At 45.2% G+C, this 19,011-nt stretch overlaps 1 protein-coding gene and 2 non-coding genes across 4 annotated transcripts in view; all 3 read left to right on the forward strand.

The window, feature by feature from the left end:
• The window catches only part of LOC126337043 (zinc finger protein 395), a 495,494-nt gene that overhangs the window by 35,779 nt on the left and 440,704 nt on the right, over nucleotides 1-19,011 (forward strand). The gene's annotated exons all lie outside the window — the stretch shown is intronic.
• On the forward strand, nucleotides 11,394-11,465 carry Trnav-cac (transfer RNA valine (anticodon CAC)). Its single transcript has one exon. It is a non-coding gene; the product is annotated as a tRNA-Val (tRNA).
• Nucleotides 11,623-11,695, forward strand: Trnav-aac (transfer RNA valine (anticodon AAC)). Its single transcript has one exon. It is a non-coding gene; the product is annotated as a tRNA-Val (tRNA).

A 19,011-nucleotide genomic window follows, 5' to 3' on the forward strand; every position in this document is an offset into this window, starting at 1 on the left:
CAGGAAGAAAGAGCAGCTGATCCCGGCGGAGGTTCGAGTCCTCCCTCGGGCATGGGTGTGTGTGTTTGTCCTTAGGATAATTTAGGTTAAGTAGTGTGTAAGCTTTGGGACTGATGACCTCAGCAGTTAAGACCCATAAGAATTAACACCCAGTTGAACATTTCTGAAGAAAGAGCACTGAGCTCTAAACTAATTTTATCTTCATCCGTCCGTAACCATACACTGTGGGATATGTATACGTATTCCAATCGTTAGGCACAACGACATTCCCAAACAAGTAACGTAGATCCATCTGAATTTACGGTTTCCTTACATCTTATTTGCATAAAAATTTTATCGAATTGTTTATAGCGTCCTGTTCACATCACTGTAACAGTAATCCGAAGGAGGTCTCAAAAACTACACTGTAAAAAAAAACGCCTACCGAATATGACCGTGTTACTGAATTTTTCACTAACAAAAGAAGCACAATTATTTCAGAAGATTTGGAAAAAGTCTGATAAGATATAAGCTAGGTGGAATTATTACTGTTTGCACTAGAGATTGGTAATGAAATGTTTGAGTCTGTAAGTAGTTCGTATTTAGTTTTGGTTTGTTTCTTTAAAGTAGATGACAGAAACTGGTGATTGATATGTATTTCCTATATTGTAGAGCATATGTAGGAATTGTAGTGGCCGTTGTTGACCCACCCGTATAGCCACGCTCGTTATCACGCCGCTTCCGGGATTCCGGAGTCGCGCCGGACCTGGTCGAATCCGTCCGACAGATTATCGACGAGGATTGGTGTGCCGGCCAGCCAGGCTATGAATTGTAGACGCTTCCCCACATCCTACTAGGCGAATACCGGGCTGGTAGCCAAGTCCTGCCTCAGTCGCACGATTCGCAAATATTTCGAAAAGCTTTCTCGCACTTTTACGAGGCTAACACTAGTCGCAAACAGATACAATAAACAAATTTCGTCGGAGAGTGTGTGTGTGTGTGTGTGTGTGTGTGTGTGTGTGTGTGTGTGTGTGTGTGTGTGTGTGTGTGTGTGTGTGTGTGTGGTGTCGGGGGGGGGGGGGGGGGGGGTAAAACGGCCGGCTACCCTCTACCACTAACGTTGCCATATTCAGAATAACAAGTCAACCACCTAAAGATACGGGATAAGGCCAGAAAAGAAAGTGAATGATGTTGAAATTCAGGCAAATTTTGATTATTTTTATGCTTATCAACACGACCTCTAGCGATGAGAGACGTGAATATACCATGTTTCGTGTGTTCTTAGCACTAGACATTGTTTTCGTGTTGGTTGGTTTATTATAAACGTTGTAATTATGAAATTCTCAGCAAATTACTATCGCTCTTTCATCCAATACACACTGCTTTTTACCTATATCTCCTTCTGCATGGCCGCAATTCAGCTCCCACATGGTTTCATCACCCCGGCGCCCCTTACGTCTCGTTATACTTCATGAGTGGAATTAGAATTTCGAAACCTTCGCCTAGGACAAATGTTGAGGTGGCCTTTCTTGACCTAATCAAGATCGCAACTTCGTCATTATTCGCATCGGCCCTGATTAGAACGCCCTGTACACGATTATTTGTCCTGACGGCTCTTTCGTGACGTAGGGCAGTACTCGCGGACAACCTACAGTTGCAGTGATTCACTTGGGGAAATCGCGGCGTTTGCGGGTGGTTAGGCGGCGGCTTTGTCGCGGTCTCGCGCAGCCGCTGAGGGGTGACGGACGCGGAAGTCGAACTCGTGGCCCTGAGCGCCGGCAAGGCCGCCCGGTGCGCATGCGCTGCACCAACCTGCAGCCGGCAGCCGGCTATAAAACGCACGTCACGGCCGGCGCTGTCTTACTTTACTGCCAAAACTGACCACCCCCAACGCGCTTCAGAGAAACGCGGCGCTGCGGTCGGAAGTCGTCACTGTCATACTACAATGCGTGCTCGGAATAAACTAATTAAACCGTTTTATGCCCATAATATTGGACGCCATCGGTCGTTAATGAAACAACTTTTCTACCTATTTCTTTATCAATAAGCGAATTTTTAACAGCGGAACAGATATCCGTGCGCTTAGTTGTTGCTGCAGCGATATTATCACAATCCTTTTTTGATGTAATTTGCAACAGAATATCGAGCAAATCCAGCTACACGGGCAGATCTTTACTCTTGTACTTTTTTTCCAGAGTGCCGTCTCTAACACAAAGGCGTTTTTCAAAAATGGCTCTGAGCACTATGGGACTTAACTTCTGAGGTCATCAGTCCTCTAGAACTTATAACTACTTAAACCTAACTAACCTAAGGACATCACACACACCCATGCCCGATAGTATTCGAACCTGCGACCGTAGCGGTCGCGCGGTTCCAGACTGTAAGGCCTAGAACCGCTAGGCCACTCCGGCCGGCAAAGGCATTTTTCACTGCGTCAGAACCTTCTCATGAAATTTCAATCATAATCTCCCCAGAGTCTGAAAATATTTTGTTGGCGCCCATCTACATAGGGAGAAATAATCATAATATAACATAAGAAATATCAGAGCTCGGACGTAAAGATTTAAGTGCCCGTTTTTCTCGCTAGCTGTTAGATTCGATAAAACAATTATGGGTCTTGGACGCCTCATTACACACTACTAAATCAGCGAAATTTGCCGATATTTCCAGAGATTTGGTGCGATCGGTGAACCGCACTGAAGAGCACCGCAACAAGTTGGTCGAAACGTCGGCAGTTTACTTATTTTGGTAGTTTACAATCACGCTGCCCGATACCCATAATAGTTTTATCAAAAAAAGCAAAACAGAAGTAGCTTAAAGGTGGTTAATGAACCCTCTGCCAGGCGCTTAATTATGAGTTGCAGAATTCTCACAGCTCGCCTGTTAACTAAGCACCCTGTCCAAACTGCTCGTTCCATACTTAACACTGCCTGTAAATACGTGGTAATTTAAGGCATTGATGTATACGAATTCGTGTTACAGCCATCACTTCCCATTCCAGCCAAAAAGAGCTTTAAATGTCGTTAATCACAGCTTTGATATTGCGTTTTTGCGGTAAAAGAGCAATTGCACTTTGTTTTTAGGTGTTAAAATTAAGTAAATGAGGCGAATTGGTGTAGAACTGTAATCTGAGGAGCATGCCGTCCACTAACTTCAGTGACTGCTCCGTATCAGTATCTTACAGGAAAAGTCGGCTTTAGCGACCACACGTCTGATAACGCTGTGGCGATGCACTTCGGTGCGTGGGAGGCTGGCTGGTGTCTATCGCATTGCTGCTCTTTCGCCGTGGACCGATGTGGGTGGCTTTGGCCACGTGTTCACTCTTCTACCTCCACAGACCCTTCGTAATTGCCGTTCCATAACACTGGACGTAGCTGCTTAGTTATGATCTTCATTTGTTCTATGCGTATTGATCAAGTTTACCGTCCATTGTCAATTGATGCTCACGTTCTTTCAATAATTCTGTACTAGGATTTTAAATCGTGCTACTCCGTTTCTATAAACGTATACTAATTTCCTCCAACACCGAACGCCATATTCCATTCATTGTATTCGTTCCTAATTTTCTAAGCAATCTGCAGATTATCTTTTCTGAAACTGGTATCGCTTGTACAACCTTTGGTTTCCCCAGATTTTGCAATGAAGGCTTTTCATAATACAGCACCTCTTGACTTCCTGATAGTCTGTGGCAATGTTTTTATTGCATAACAGCTTAAACACATTTTCATAGCCAGGACACTCTTAAGGCTAATGTTTGCAGGGAACGGAAAATCCAGCCCGGAGTGTCTCACCTCGGCAGCTCTGTCTTAGTTCCTGATGTCCCCCGTCCCACTTTGTGGTGTTAATAGATTTCTTCGTAGTGAGAACTCCCCTTCTTGAGGCGCTCAACAATGATGGAGCTAGGAGGGACCTCCTAGATATTTTGCGGCGTCATGTTTCTCACGGCGGTTTCCAAATAGGAAACTATTGCACAAGTTCGCAATGGGGAGAGGAGTTTAACTCTGGGGATGGTAGCTCTTAAAGTGTGAAATCCTGGAAGCTAGTTAGGTATGAAGAGATAACGTTGCTCTCAAGCAAAGATGGGATGATTTCAGAAGACGAACACTCTTCTTACGAGCTGGACTGAGTGTTTCCGGCAATTCCCGAGACGAATGTGAGTCAGAATCTTCTTGCTACAGGGTCCCCCACCAAACCTATACATCCAGCATACCTATAGCATTCCATAATAACTCTCTTTCAAATTCTGAAGGTGGCAGGGGTAAAATACAGGGAGCGAAAGGCTATTTACAATTTGTACAGAAACCAGATGGCAGTTGTAAGAGTCGCGGGACATGATAGGTTAGCAGTTGTTGGAAAGGAAGTGAGACAGGGTTGTAGCCTCTCCCCGATTTTATTCAATTTGTACATTGAGCAAGCAGTAAAGAAAGCAAAAGGAAAAATTTGGAGTGGGAATTAAAATCCACGGTAAAGAAATAAAAAAATTGAGGTTCGCCGATGACATTGTAATTCTGTCAGAGACAGCAAAGGACTTGGAAGAGCAGTTGAACGGAATGGATAGCGTCTTGAAGGGAGGATATAAGATTAACATCAACAAAAGCAAAACGAGGATAATGGAATGTAGTCGAATGAAGTCGGGTGATGCTGAGGGAATTAGATTAGGAAATGATACACTTAAAGTACTAAAGGAGTTTTGCTATTTGGGGAGCAAAATAACTGATGATGGTCGAAGTGGAGAGGATATAAAATGTAGACTGGCAATGGCAAGGAAAGCGTTCTGAAAAACAGAAATTTGTTAACATCGAGTTTAGGTTTAAGTGTCAGGAAGTCGTTTCTGAAAGTATTTGTATGGAGCATGGAAGTGAAACATGGACGATAAATAGTTTGGACAAGAAGAGAATAGAAGCTTTCGAAATGTGGTGGTACAGAAGAATGCTGAAGATTAGATGGGTAGATCACATAACTAATGAGGAAGTACTGAATAGGATTGGAGAGAAGAGAAGTTTGTGGCACAACTTGACCAGACGAAGGGATCGGTTGGTAGGACATGTTCTGAGGCATCAGGGGATCACCAGTTTAGTATTGGAGGGCAGCGTGGAGGGTAAAAAGCATAGAGGGAGACCAAGAGATGAATACACTAAGCAAATTCAGGCGGATGTAGGTTGCAGTAGGTACTGGGAGATGAAGAAGCTTGCACAGGATAGAGTAGCATGGAGAGCAGCATCAGACCAGTCTCTGGACTGAAGAACACAATAGCAACAATATGGTACACACACGTTAGACAGCTGGTATGAGGTGAGATGCATGTTTTTGGAAGCACCGCCTCCGTCTGAATGTCTGGAGCCAATCACCACGTTGCTGGTGCCGACACGATTCCTCTTTTGATATCCAACCGTAACTCCCGGCCCCGAGTCATCAGCGGTCGTTTTGTAGGTCGCCATGTACGGCCATCCAGAACTGCGTTCTCCTTTCTAGTCCACTGAGCCACAGCTGAATTGTGTGTGCATTTATCTATCTGTAGAACCCTTCTAGACGACTGCCATGGATGCTGCAGAGTGTGCTTCTGCGATAGCAGCTGTGCGGTGGTGATAACCTTGGCGATAGCTAGCGAGATAAGGGCACGTTGGCGAAGGTCGGCGTGACTGCCATGTTTACAGTTAGCCAAGGCTGCCGTGGTTCCGTGCCCACCGGCGCCGTCTGCCGACATTCCCAACTTCTTGCGGCCGAGCTTGTAACTGCTAATTATAGAACACTAGGCCTCGCCTCTGCACGTCCTGCGCACTGTCTAGATTCAGACGTGCGTAGTGCTTACCTTCGATGACACGCTGGAGTCATTGCTCATTACTGAAAATAAAGGCTGTAACTTCTCCACCGTCATTAGAAATCTACATCTACATGATTACTCTGTAATTCACATTTAAGTGCTTGGCAGAGGGTTCAACCACAATCATACTACCTCTCTACCATTCCACTCTCGAACAGCGCGCGGGACAAACGAACACCTAAACCTTTCTGTTCGAGCTCTGATTTCTCTTATTTTATTTTGATGATCATTCCTACCTATGTAGGTTGGGCTCAACAAAATATTTTCGCATTCGGAAGAGAAAGTTGGTGACTGAAATTTCGTAAATACACTACTGGAAATGGAAAAAAGAACACATTGACACCGGTGTGTCAAACCCACCATACTTGCTCCGGACACTGCGAGAGGGCTGTACAAGCAATGATCACACGCACGGCACAGCGGACACACCAGGAACCGCGGTGTTGGCCGTCCAATGGCGCTAGCTGCGCAGCATTTGTGCACCGCCGCCGTCAGTGTCAGCCAGTTTGCCGTGGCATACGGAGCTCCATCGCAGTCTTTAACACTGGTAGCATGCCGCGACAGAGTGGACGTGAACCGTATGTGCAGTTGACGGACTTTGAGCGCGGGCGTATAGTGGGCATGCGGGAGGCCGGGTGGACGTACCGCAGAATTGCTCAACACGTGGGGCGTGAGGTCTCCACAGTACATAGATGTTGTCGCCAGTGGTCGGCGGAAGGTGCAAGTGCCCGTCGACCTGGGACCGGACCGCAGCGACGCACGGATGCACGCCAAGACCGTAGGATCCTACGCAGTGCCGTAGGGAACCGCACCGCCACTTCCCAGCAAATTAGGGACACTGTTGCTCCTGGGGTATCGGCGAGGACCATTCGCAACCGTCTCCATGAAGCTGGGCTACGGTCCCGCACACCGTTAGGCCGTCTTCCGCTCACGCCCCAACATCGTGCAGCCCGCCTCCAGTGGTGACGCGACAGGCGTCAATGGAGGGACGAATGAAGACGTGTCGTCTTCAGCGATGAGAGTCGCTTCTGCCTTGGTGCCAATGATGGTCGTATGCGTGTTTGGCGCCGTGCAGGTGAGCGCCACAATCAGGACTGCATACCACCGAGGCACACAGGGCCAACACCCGGCATCATGGTGTGGAGAGCGATCTCTTACCCTGGCCGTACACCTCTGGTGATCGTCGAGGGGACACTGAATAGTGCACGGTACATCCAAACCGTCATCGAACCCATCGTTCTACCATTCCTAGACCGGCAAGGGAACTTGCTGTTCCAACAGGACAATGCACGTCCGCATGTATCCCGTGCCACCCAACGTGCTCTAGAAGGTGTAAGTCAACTACCCTGGCCAGCAAGATCTCCGGATCTGTCCCCCATTGAGCATGTTTGGGACTGGATGAAGCGGCGTCTCACGCGGTCTGCACGTCCAGCACGAACGCTGGTCCAACTGAGGCGCCAGGTGGAAATGGCATGGCAAGCCGTTCCACAGGACTACATCCAGCATCTCTACGATCGTCTCCATGGGAGAATAGCAGCCTGCATTGCTGCGATAGGTGGATATACACTGTACTAGTGCCGACATTGTGCATGCTCTGTTGCCTGTGTCTATGTGCCTGTGGTTCTGTCAGTGTGATGTATCTGACCCCAGGAATGTGTCAATAAAGTTTCCCCTTCCTGAGACAATGAATTCACGGTGTTCTTATTTCAATTTCCAGGAGTGTATATCTCGCCGCGACGAAAAACGTCTTTGCTTTAATGACTTCCATCCCAACTCGCGTATCATATCTGCCACACTCTCTCTCCTATTACGTGATAATACAAAACGAGCTGCCCTTTTTTGCAACCTTTCGATGTCCTCCGTCAATCCCACCTGGTAAGGATCCCACACCGCGCAGCAATATTCTAACAGAGGACGAATGAGTGTAGTGTAAGCTGTCTCTTTAGTGGACTTGTTGCATCTTCTAAGTGTCCTGCCAATGAAACGCAACCTTTGGCTCGCCTTCCCCACAATATTATCTATGTAGTCTTTCCAACTGAAGTTGTTCGTAATTTTAACACCCAGGTACTTAGTTGAATTGACAGCCTTGAGAATTGTACTATTTATCGAGTAATCGAATTCCAACGGATTTCTTTTGGAACTCACTTCACGAACATGCGACCAATACGCAATCGAAATTACTAATGTATGGGCAATTGACGATCACTGCCACGTACTCGTGGCTTTACTCATTGGATTCCAGTGGATTCTGTCGACTGACGCGGGTCACCATTGTTGGAACGATAACTGGAGTAAGAACTAAATAAGTAACGTTCCGTCGTTCTGTCCCTGACGGGCCAATGGAGTCCAACACACTGTCGTATCATCCTCTGCCATTGGCTTCATCGGATGCAGTATAGAGGGGCATGTAGTCAGCACACTGCCCTCCCGGTCGTTGTCGGGTTTCTTTACTTTGCAAGCGCTACTAATCGATCGAGTATCTACTTTGTTGGTCTCAAGAGGACCCATTTCAGTCCTCACAGCGAGAAACAATACTGGAAGAACCGGGAATCGAACCGGGGCCCTCCGCATGGTGATCAGCTGCGATGACTACTGAGCTACGGAGGTGGACTGAGCAAACATGTACCGTCTGAACACTTAATGGCAGCTTCGCAGGAGCCCTATACACCTTCCTCACTCAAGCGATGTGCACGGAACAGAATAATCCCTCCCGGAAGCAAAACACAATTTTACACAGATTGGAGGAAGAAATGATTGCTCTTTTACTCAACAATAGTACGCGTATAATGCGTAATTGCAACCGTCCGTGAATCATCGGCATATGACAAACATTCCTACACATTTATATATATAATTTGGGCCTCTAAATAAAAGATATGGACGCCGTTTACAATTTGACCACTCTTATGGTCCATTATCTCGAAGAACTTCGATATGTGCGTCATCTGGAGCGTACGTGTGCAACCAGAGCAGATATGGCCCTGTAATGGCTCAGCAGCCATTGTGTACGTGGTGCGACGAGCTGCAGTTACCAGATGTGACTCTTCGTGACGCAAACACCGCTCACTGTACGTCATGAAAACTTTCGTAACTGACGGTTTCTTTTTTTTCTGTATTTTTTCACGTGCGAAACGTAGTTGTGAATGCCGATAGCGGGGGTAAGTTGCTTACACGGGCAAAAAAAGTACAGCGCATAAATACTGTACATACGAGCACCTTTATTTCTTTTTTGCCTTTTTTGTTTTAGTACACCAACCGCAAACAATGTAGTAATCTAGGTTATTGTCGTCTGTAGCAATAGTGGTCTTTAGGGTGAAAATTGTTTTGACGGAAATCTTCACGCTTTTCTACAAAGTGCAAGCATATTTGTCTCTACATGAATCAGCACGAGTATAGATAGCCGGACATTAGGACTTTGTTTTTATAAAACAGATCTGATGATGGTCATTATAGACCGAAACCGGTAACTTGTTAACAAACAGTATGTGACCACAGACGTAAATTAAAGGAAACTTATTGTATATACGGGTCACTGCTTCATTCGCGACAATGTCGCAGCTTGTAGGCACCGTGAATAGTCCGCTGCGAGATACCAACATTTCCAGCAACTTCACACACCATATGGCCATGTGCACGGCCAAAGACGGTTGCCCGTTTTTGACACACTGTCACGTCTTTACATTGAACCACGTTTACCTACAATGTCAGCTTGAAATATAAATGACTGACTGGTAGCTAATTCCGTGTTCTCACCTAGAGGCAGTACGTGCGGTTGAGCACGTGACTCGATTGCTGAGACATCTGTAAAGGCTAAACGATTCATCAGTGCGTGCGCACTGGGGTGATTAGTTTTCTGTGCGGTGAGCTTAGCAGGGATGCTGAAGAGAACCGTTTTTTGATGCCTGCGTACGTATGTGGTGTTACAAACTCTTTGCATCAAACATCTAGAGATCACGTCAAGGAAAACAAGTTTTGTTAGGAACAGTTAGCTGATGCCTCCCAGCGACGCTGGGCGTCCTTTAATAAGCAGGTGTGCTGCATACTACGTACCCCAGTAGATCGAGAGAGTGATTCTAAAAAAGAAAACCTTATGAAAGAGTGTGTCTAAGCGGAGAAAAATATTTTTTAGAAGCTAATCTGGAACTAGTTTTGCTGTGCCTGTCCCTTTTCATACGGAACAGATGACTGGATTATAAGTTTGACTTCGGTAGCCTGCTGTAATCTGAGCCTTGCTGTACTGAAATGGTATTAGATTTTTAAGATTCCAAAGCGTAACACTAAGCGAATACTCGGCCATTTAATGAGCAGGAAAGCTTTAGCCCAGGTAGGCCTTGATGATATTGCTGGCTGAGTTATGAGTACGATCATGACCGACCCCCACCAAAAAATTTTTTTTTAAAATCAGTTTTACGTTTTTGAGTCTGTTGCCAAAAGTGACACCATTGAACTAATACATCTAAGCTTAACTGATGCTCTTGTGCGGTAAGAATTAATGGTTTGCAAGATTTATTAACGTGCTAGTAAATCAAATCATTCACTAAAAAAAGTGGAATATTCCAAGTTTTAATGTAGTGTGTTGGCAAGACTCGGAGTGGCGAAGGGGCGGTGTAGATGAGAACAGATCTGCTTGGTTTCGCGTTACGTTTGTAGGAGTGTGACCAGGAGGGAGATAATTAACAATAGAACGCGACGCGATAACTTTCAAGGAAAAAAGGGCTACCTAAGAGGTTGTTCGAGGGCACAGATCCACTTGAATTTCTGTCGCTAGAAGAACTTTACAGGCAGGAATATTTTGAAATAATTAATATGGCTATCCAAGAGCACAGTTTTCGAATGCTTGACCAACATGGCACGAAGAAACAGGTCTCATTCGAAGAAGTGTCGTTGTAGAGGAAAAGTACATGATGACGTAGCTCGATACCCGGAAATCGATGTTCAGCCTTTGCAAACAGAACTTGAATCCTGTCATCTACGGAACAACGCAGAATGCCTAAAAACACAAAAGATGTTTTGATTTCTATGAAAAAAGAAGTTCGAGAATTAGTCGCTAATGTTGAAGCTTTGGTGAAGACATGCGCTTGTGTGCCCAGCTTCAAGCTGCGAAGCAGAACGCCGTTTTCCTGTTCTAGGACGACTGGAGAACTATCAGTGTTTAACAATGACGTAACACAGGCTCAGTCGCGTAGCAGTATGCAATCAGCACAAGTTGCTTGTGGATCAAATAGACTTAAGAAATGTTGCTAGGATATTTCTTACATTTGGATCACTATGGAATGAACTGCGTAAGATCATTTTCGCTTGTGCTCTTGAGATTGTATAAGTTATCGTTTCTGACTTTCGCTGGGCTCGCACTCCCTGCGGCTAAGAAAGTGATTGCTTTTGCTGCTATGACTTGCAATCACGACTGCGGGAAACGCCGCTATCTCGTTAGGGGTGCTACGGCAGACACCCTCTCGAGCACCCCGAAGACTTCTTGAGCCCTCGGCTGTGATGGTTTCCAGGCTGTCAAAAGAACTGTCGCGTGTGCATTCGCGGACGGGAGAGAGGCTGAGGTAATTTCGAGTGAACGGGGATGGACTCCCCACGTCCGCAGTTTCCGTAGTGTAGCGGTTATCACGTCTGCTTCACACGCAGAAGGTCCCCGGTTCGATCCCGGGTGGAACAGTATTTTCCTGCCTATGTCGTATTGTACTCCAGGGAGCAACGACATGTGAGGATCTGCTGCATGTACCTTTGTTATGCAATTAGCGCATTTATTTAATTTTTTAGTTACGATGACAACATCAGCATGAGTTGTCTCTAAAGTAAGGCGCACACAAGTAGTTTCCGTGGTGTAGCGGTTATCTCGTCTACCTAACACGCAGAAGGTCCCCGGTTCGATCCCGGGCGGAAACACTTTTTCATCATTAAAAACAAGACATACTAACATGCATCTGCTACTATCTTATGCTTATTCATACTTTCATAGTTTCGCGTTTGTGTTTTTAAATGTATTTTCAATGTTAGAAAAAAATAAGTAAAATCGTGTATGTAATACTCTATTTAGATTTCGAATAAAAATTATGCAGAAGTTTGAATTTTTTTTTAATTTGTAATAGTTTCCACGATTGTTTAGGCCATAACAATATACAAGTGCTGTCGAGAAATGTAATTTGCATGCTGGGTAATCGCAAAATACGTTTTAATCCTGGCGTAAATTGGCACGCTTTAGGGGTTTTAGCTGCCATTGAAACATATGGCCTGAGGCACCTAGAACTCTCCAGAATGTGGTTTTAGGTTCCAATTCTTTCAGCTTTTTTCAAGGGGTCTCCCGTTTAGACACCTCTATACTCTGTCAATTGAATCGTGTCTTCCCCCTCCCCCAAACATTTACTGCAGGTGACGCCCGTGGCGATGACGTGAAACTGCCGACAGCAATGGGCCTTTTCCACAGGCTGAGTCCGCTCACAGATGGCAGGCATGACGTCCCCAGTTGGCCGCCAAGGTGCGGGACGCCGCGCAGGTTTAGCGAGTGAGCGGCGTTTGATGACTCAACGGCTAGCTGCCAGTTTGTGGGGTCGGCTATTTTGAGCTGGCGAGCCTTCACCTTGCTCTCACCCTCATACATGGCGCTGGCCTACTCTCCGTGACACGGGCAGCTGCAGTCTTATTCGAGGTTGTCAACTCCCGGCTTTAAGTACCACTTATATTGCGACTAACTCTTAGTGTCGAGTTGAATAAGATGTGGAAGCAGATTAGGTTGCAGCACGTCCTCGTATCGTATTCATACAGGTACAAATCTATGAATATTTGTCGTTTGTTTTGTGTTGAACATGACACGAACTGTCTGAGTTATGTTGGAGAGTGATGAACGCATAAAAATAGTCTTCATGAATTATCACTGCGTTAGAGATATTATCCCTTTAGATGCGTACAGCCTCTGTTGATAGCTTTCAGAGCACCAGATATGCTGTACAATTCGTCTTTGTGTTCTCTGTGATCCAAGATGATAAATAAGGAAGATTGGGTTATTTAATATAGGGTTTTCTTCAGCGACAATTACATACGTAATGCACAAATTTTAGTGTGTTCCGTAAGAAAGAAGAAAGTTTCTGCTTACATCAGAGAATAATTATAGTACTCTTTTAGCACCAAGAAACTTCTTAATTCTAAATACTGTGAAGGTTTTTCACGACAGCCGCATATTGAACTTTCAACTAGTTGGCACACCACCTCACTACCTTAACGAAGTCTGAAATTACGTCATTTATCGATATGCAGTTGGTGAACAGGTCGCGCGGCGCCAGCTGTCTGCCTTCCGCGTTGCCGGACTTGACACCTCTTGGCTTTTACTTATGGGAATTTATCAGTGACAGTTTTTACAGTACCTCAGCCGTGTACAGATGTCGAGTTCGGAAGATGAATCTACAGCACAGCTGAGAAATGTGATTTCAACATTACGCTGTGGGTTCGGCAAGAAATTCATATCGGACATCTGCTAACTTAACAGTATGTTACTGAACTTCAGAAAGCAATGGGGTAAAAAAAAAAATTGTTTGCTAAGGGATTAGAAACCTGGATGCTTCCTAAAGCAGCGCTAGTTAATATTTCAATGGAATGGTTGCAAAAAATATCTGACAAGAGCTCTAGCTCTGAAGACTAAGGTAGTTCATAAAACATCATTTGACCTTCATTGCCATGTGAACGTTATATAATATATACATGGGTAATTGTATAAAATATACTGGCACATTAAAAAGGCCTTTGTTTTCAGGAAACTTCTTGCTGTAAACATTTAGACTTACTATCATATGTTCCTGTTGTCAAGGAATCGCCGATGCCATCAAGAAAAAAAATGCCTGCATACTTTAAAAAAGCAATCATAGTGACTTCAATAGGTAAAAATACTTAGTTGTATGTTAATCTTACAGCTAAGTACTGCTCCATTTACTTTGACATATGTCAGATACTGCGTCCCGATTTCTGGAACAATTTGGGCAGTGTTAGCGGTGTTAAGGCCGCATGGAAAACAGTAACGCAGCGACGGCTGCGTTCTACCGGCTAACTGACGGCAGGCGCCTGTCACCGACGTGGCAGCCTACTTCGACGGCTGCCATTTTTGCAACTCGGTCAAGGAGAATATTGTAACTTACTCCGGAAAGCTGTTGCGCCAGTTCTCATTAATTATCGCTTGGTCGGCACCGACTGCGGTATGAACCTGATAAGATCCGATGACCTGCAACAGCCACAGTCATTAAAATCAAAACGTGACGTCCGCGCTTCTAGCTAAATTGCTTCTTCCTGTCTCTGGCCTGTTGGGCACCATGTTTTTGAAATTTAAATTCTGTGAGAGAATGTAATGTGGGACATCTGCCCTTTCGTTCTGTAGACCGTCCTGCGTACGTCGTGGGATTACGGTCGCATTTGAACATTGCCAGTAAAGGGAAGTGCCTATAGTGGGAGTTTATTTTTTTAATTTATTGGCCTTTGGCGTTAAACATTAACCCAGAGAAGTGATTAACTACAGATTTGGCATACATCATCATAAATGCATCATAGAAATTACATCAATTCCAATTCATGGTACTCGTTGTATTCACTCACTAAACACAGTCCATGTATCACACCTTCACGCGCTGGGTCCTTTTTGCCTGACTTATAACGGGATATCCGCTTCATTCAGAAACCGGGCAATACTGACATAGACCGTTGTGGACAGCTGTCGAAACAGGTCCGTACAGAAGTAGTTCGGGAATTCCTGTTCGGATGAAGGCCTTAAGAAACTTGCGACCTGTTTGTCGTAACAGCATGTATGACATGGCCGAAGTCTGCTATCTTAGTTGGCTGAACTTCGCGGTACGGAGATGGCTGAACTTTCATCCTATGAAGATGTGAAGAGTAACAGCCGTGACTGAGCCGGATGCGCGTTACAGTAGTGGTATGAAGTCTAGGTAGCTTGATTTGGGAGAACCAAGTCGCCGATTACTCGGCTGTATTGCGACAGAATGTCTCCCATTGAACTTTTGTGAGATGTCCCCCATCTGTGACCATTTTTGATGGACCTTTTCCTGTACGCGAGCAACAAAATCCGTATGTGGAAGTTAAGTGTAGGGAAACTGACCATTAGCCACACTTTGTTTCGCCAGGTGGTCCGGCACCTCACTACATGGGATACCAGAGTGTCCCCTGATACATGCTAACTGGAGATATTTATGTCGACTTTCGGAGCCTCATTGCTGCTTTGGCACGTTTTCCAGTGCACTCCTCAAATCCGTCACAACAAGGATGTCGTCGATCTGATTTACATATTGAAGGGCCCTCTTAATTGCAAGAACCTCTGCAATGAAAGTTGTGGCTTCCGGCGGAAGCTTAAACATAAATGAAGAAAGTGAATCCCCGCAGAAGTAAGAAAAGCTGGTGCCCTCTCTTATTTTGGAGCTGACTTTGACCGATGAGGGCCACGTCGATGCTGTCCACATTGATGCAGTCAGATGGGAAACGCCAGTAGAAGCAATAAAAGTTCGATCCGATCCTCTGGGCAGATGGAAGATTGTGGTTCGGTGGTCCAATACCTCGTCTTCCAGGCTAAATGCAGGAGGCAGAGATTATTTTAGGACAAGGCGTATCACAAATCTTTGCTGTCTTAAACTTGGGACTAGTAGAGGTGCCCTTTTCCTTCTAGTCTTATCGACGTACCTGTAGTCATCAATGAAGCAGTCGAGAGTTCGAAGATGAGGATGAACTGTTTACGCTGCCCTACTAAGGATGAATTTCTGACCCAAAGGAGTCCTACGGAAATGAAGGGGAATCTCCCTTGCCTCCACCAAAGATGCCTTCGCAGGTGTAGAATTCATTGCCCGAAGACGGGTATCGATCTTGCTTAGTAGAGATGTCGAGACACTGCCATATGACGTGCACCCATAATCCAATACAGAATCAGTAAACATTGAGTAGGCCTATAAGATGCAGAGTAATAGGGGGGTTTGGCCATGCTGCGCTGTCACGTTCGAAAGAGTGCGCGCGGATCGTCGCGAAAGGCCGTCCGCGGCCTACTTGGGAGGCTCGGGCCGGCAGCCGGCATTGCCACACGCCGTGGCTGCGTTCCTAGCGTTGCGCCACGCTCCTCTTCCCGGCGTTCTCCCTCCGGCGCCTGTCTCCTTTGCAACCCACACAGCTCTCAGCTGAAAGTGCTTCCAGCCTGAAACCCTGTCTACTCGGTGGACCGTCTTCATATCCTAGTTGATGAATATTGGTGAGGATTTCACAACTATGTCCCCCGAAGGCGATTGTAGCCTTTTTTACAATAGTTATGGTCTTCATTTCGATCTGCTCCATCCGTTGAACTGCTACTGCAGTTAAAAATCTAATAATTTGTTACTCTCTTGTTATTTCTGCTAACTCCTTATGCCCACGATCAGTCCATTGTCTTTCCAGCATCTGTTCGTTTATTGTACCAATTTCCAAATGCTGTCAGTTTGGTCATCTCCGGTTTTTCTCTTACTCTACGTGTAGTTCATCGGTTCGAATAACCAATTCTACTGTATGTCGTTTTGGGGACTTCTCGGTGGCGTGTAAATCTAGCGAAGTGTTTGTGTTGTTATTGTCGCTATAGAGGGGATATGCCGAAACCTGGTACAGGCGTACGCACAGCCCATCAAAAGTCCCGACATAGTTTTTATTCCTGGTGTAAAAGCGGCGTCATCGCAGTAAATACGCTGGTAGCTTGAACGATTATAAAGAACAGATGCGCGTTCGAAGAGACAGTTTGACACACATGGAATCCCGAAAAAAACCTGCACTCCTGCCGCAACTTGACTGAAATACAAAATGGGGACAAATGTTTTCTACAAAAGAATCACGACAGGAGACGAGAGTGTTATAAATACGAACCTATCGCAAAACTGCAAAGTACGGAAGGGTCAACACTTTGACGAGATAACCGACAGTCGATGCATTGTGACACGCAAGGACAATAACATCACGGAAAAGAACTTTTTTGGCAGTTTCACATGGTTTTATGTAGGTTCTGTGCGTGTACTCAAACACGGTGTTAACGAGCGCCGCTACGGGTTTGTCCCTATTCCGTGTTTCACTTACGTACGGTGCTGTGCTCCAGACGTGAAGTTCAGTATTAGTATTTTACAACGGTATAGAGCATTTGTCGAAGTGACCTGCTAGCTTAGCTTAACGCGCACAGCGCTGCGTAACGAGGCAAGAAGGTGAACCAGTCTCGGACCGAATCCTCGATAAGGATTAACGGCAGTCTGTCTCTCAGACTGGCCAACCTGAATGTGGCATATGGTGGATTTCAACGCTCTTTTAGCAAAATGCAGCGATGGTCTTCAGTCTCCACCTTATAAGATACGATAAACACGCAGCTGGAAATGATCGTATGGCATTGTTGGCCGGGAGGCCCCATTTGGGGGAGATCGTCCGCCGTTTTGCAAGTACTTTTTCGTGACGCCATATCGCCGACTTGCGAGTCGATGATGAAGATGATGATGGACACACAACACCCAGTAAAGTATACTAACACACAGTAAAGGGTTGTGCGGTTCTTTCTGAAATTCAATGGCCAATGCGGCGACAGGAACAGAATCCGACCACAAAGTTAGTGTAAAGTAAATTTCTAAAATCCTGGAAAACTTAGGGCTTCGTCGTACGACGAGAGAGAGAGAGAGAGAGAGAGAGAGAGAGAGAGAGAGAGAGAGAGAGAGGGGGGGGGGGGAAAGAGTATTCGCCTTTTTACACCTCTACATTATTTTTGTTCTTGGTTTCTTTATCTTAAAATACTGTGTTAAATATGGTGTTAATTCTTTGAGTTGGTGTCAGCTGGAAGTAGCTGCGTCATAGGTAGCTATGATTCAATTCAGATGATGCAGAGTTAAGGCGAAGACCGTCAAAAGTAGGTATTCTGTTAGCCGAACAGTTTTGTACAGCAATTACGGAAATCCAATTTTCATGATGAGTACACTTGCATTGTTGTTGTTGTTGTTGTCTTCAGTCCTGAGACTGGTTTGATGCAGCTCTCCATGCTACTCTATCCTGTGCAAGCTGCTTCATCTCCCAGTACCTACTGCAACCTACATCCTTCTGAATCTGCTTAGTGTACTCATCTCTCGGTCTCCCTCTACGATTTTTACCCTCCACGCTGCCCTCCAATGCTAAATTTGTGATCCCTTGATGCCTCAAAACATGTCCTACCAACCGATCCCTTCTTCTAGTCAAGTTGTGCCACAAACTTCTCTTCTCCCCAATCCTATTCAATACCTCCTCATTAGTTATGTGATCTATCCACCTTATCTTCAGTATTCTTCTGTAGCACCACATTTCGAAAGCTTCTATTCTCTTCTTGTCCAAACTAGTAATCGTCCATGTTTCACTTCCATACATGGCTACACTCCAAACAAATACTTTCAGAAACGACTTCCTGATGCATAAATCTATATTCGATGTTAACAAATTTCTCTTCTTCAGAAACGCTTTCCTTGCCATTGCCAGTCTACATTTTATATCCTCTCTACTTCGACCATCATCAGTTATTTTACTTCCTAAATAGCAAAACTCCTTTACTACTTTAAGTGTCTCATTTCCTAATCTAATTCCCTCAGCATCACCCGATTTAATTTGACTACATTCCATTATCCTCGTTTTGCTTTTGTTAATGTTCATCTTATATCCTCCTTTCAAGACACTGTCCATTCCGTTCAACTGCTCTTCTAAGTCCTTTGCCGTCTCTGACAGAATTACAATGTCATCGGCGAACCTCAAAGTTTTTATTTCGTCTCCATGAATTTTAATACCTACTCCAAATTTTTCTTTTGTTTCCTTTACTGCTTGCTCAATATACAGATTGAATAACATCGGGGAGAGGCTACAACCCTGTCTCACTCCTTTCCCAACCACTGCTTCCCTTTCATGCCCCTCGACTCTTATTACTGCCATATGGTTTCTGTACAAATTATAAATAGCCTTTCGCTCCCTGTATTTTACCCCTGCCACCTTTAGAATTTGAAAAAGAGCATTCCAGTCAACATTGTCAAAAGCTTTCTCTAAGTCTACAAATGCTAGAAACGTAGGTTTGCCTTTTCTTAATCTTTCTTCTAAGATAAGTCGTAAGGTCAGTATTGCCTCACGTGTTCCAACATTTCGACGGAATCCAAACTGATCCTCCCCGAGGTCTGCATCTACCAGTTTTTCCATTCGTCTGTAAAGAATTCGCGTTAGTATTT

Source organism: Schistocerca gregaria, chromosome 2 (assembly GCF_023897955.1).
Source record: "Schistocerca gregaria isolate iqSchGreg1 chromosome 2, iqSchGreg1.2, whole genome shotgun sequence".
Taxonomy (NCBI): Eukaryota; Metazoa; Arthropoda; class Insecta; order Orthoptera; family Acrididae; genus Schistocerca; species Schistocerca gregaria.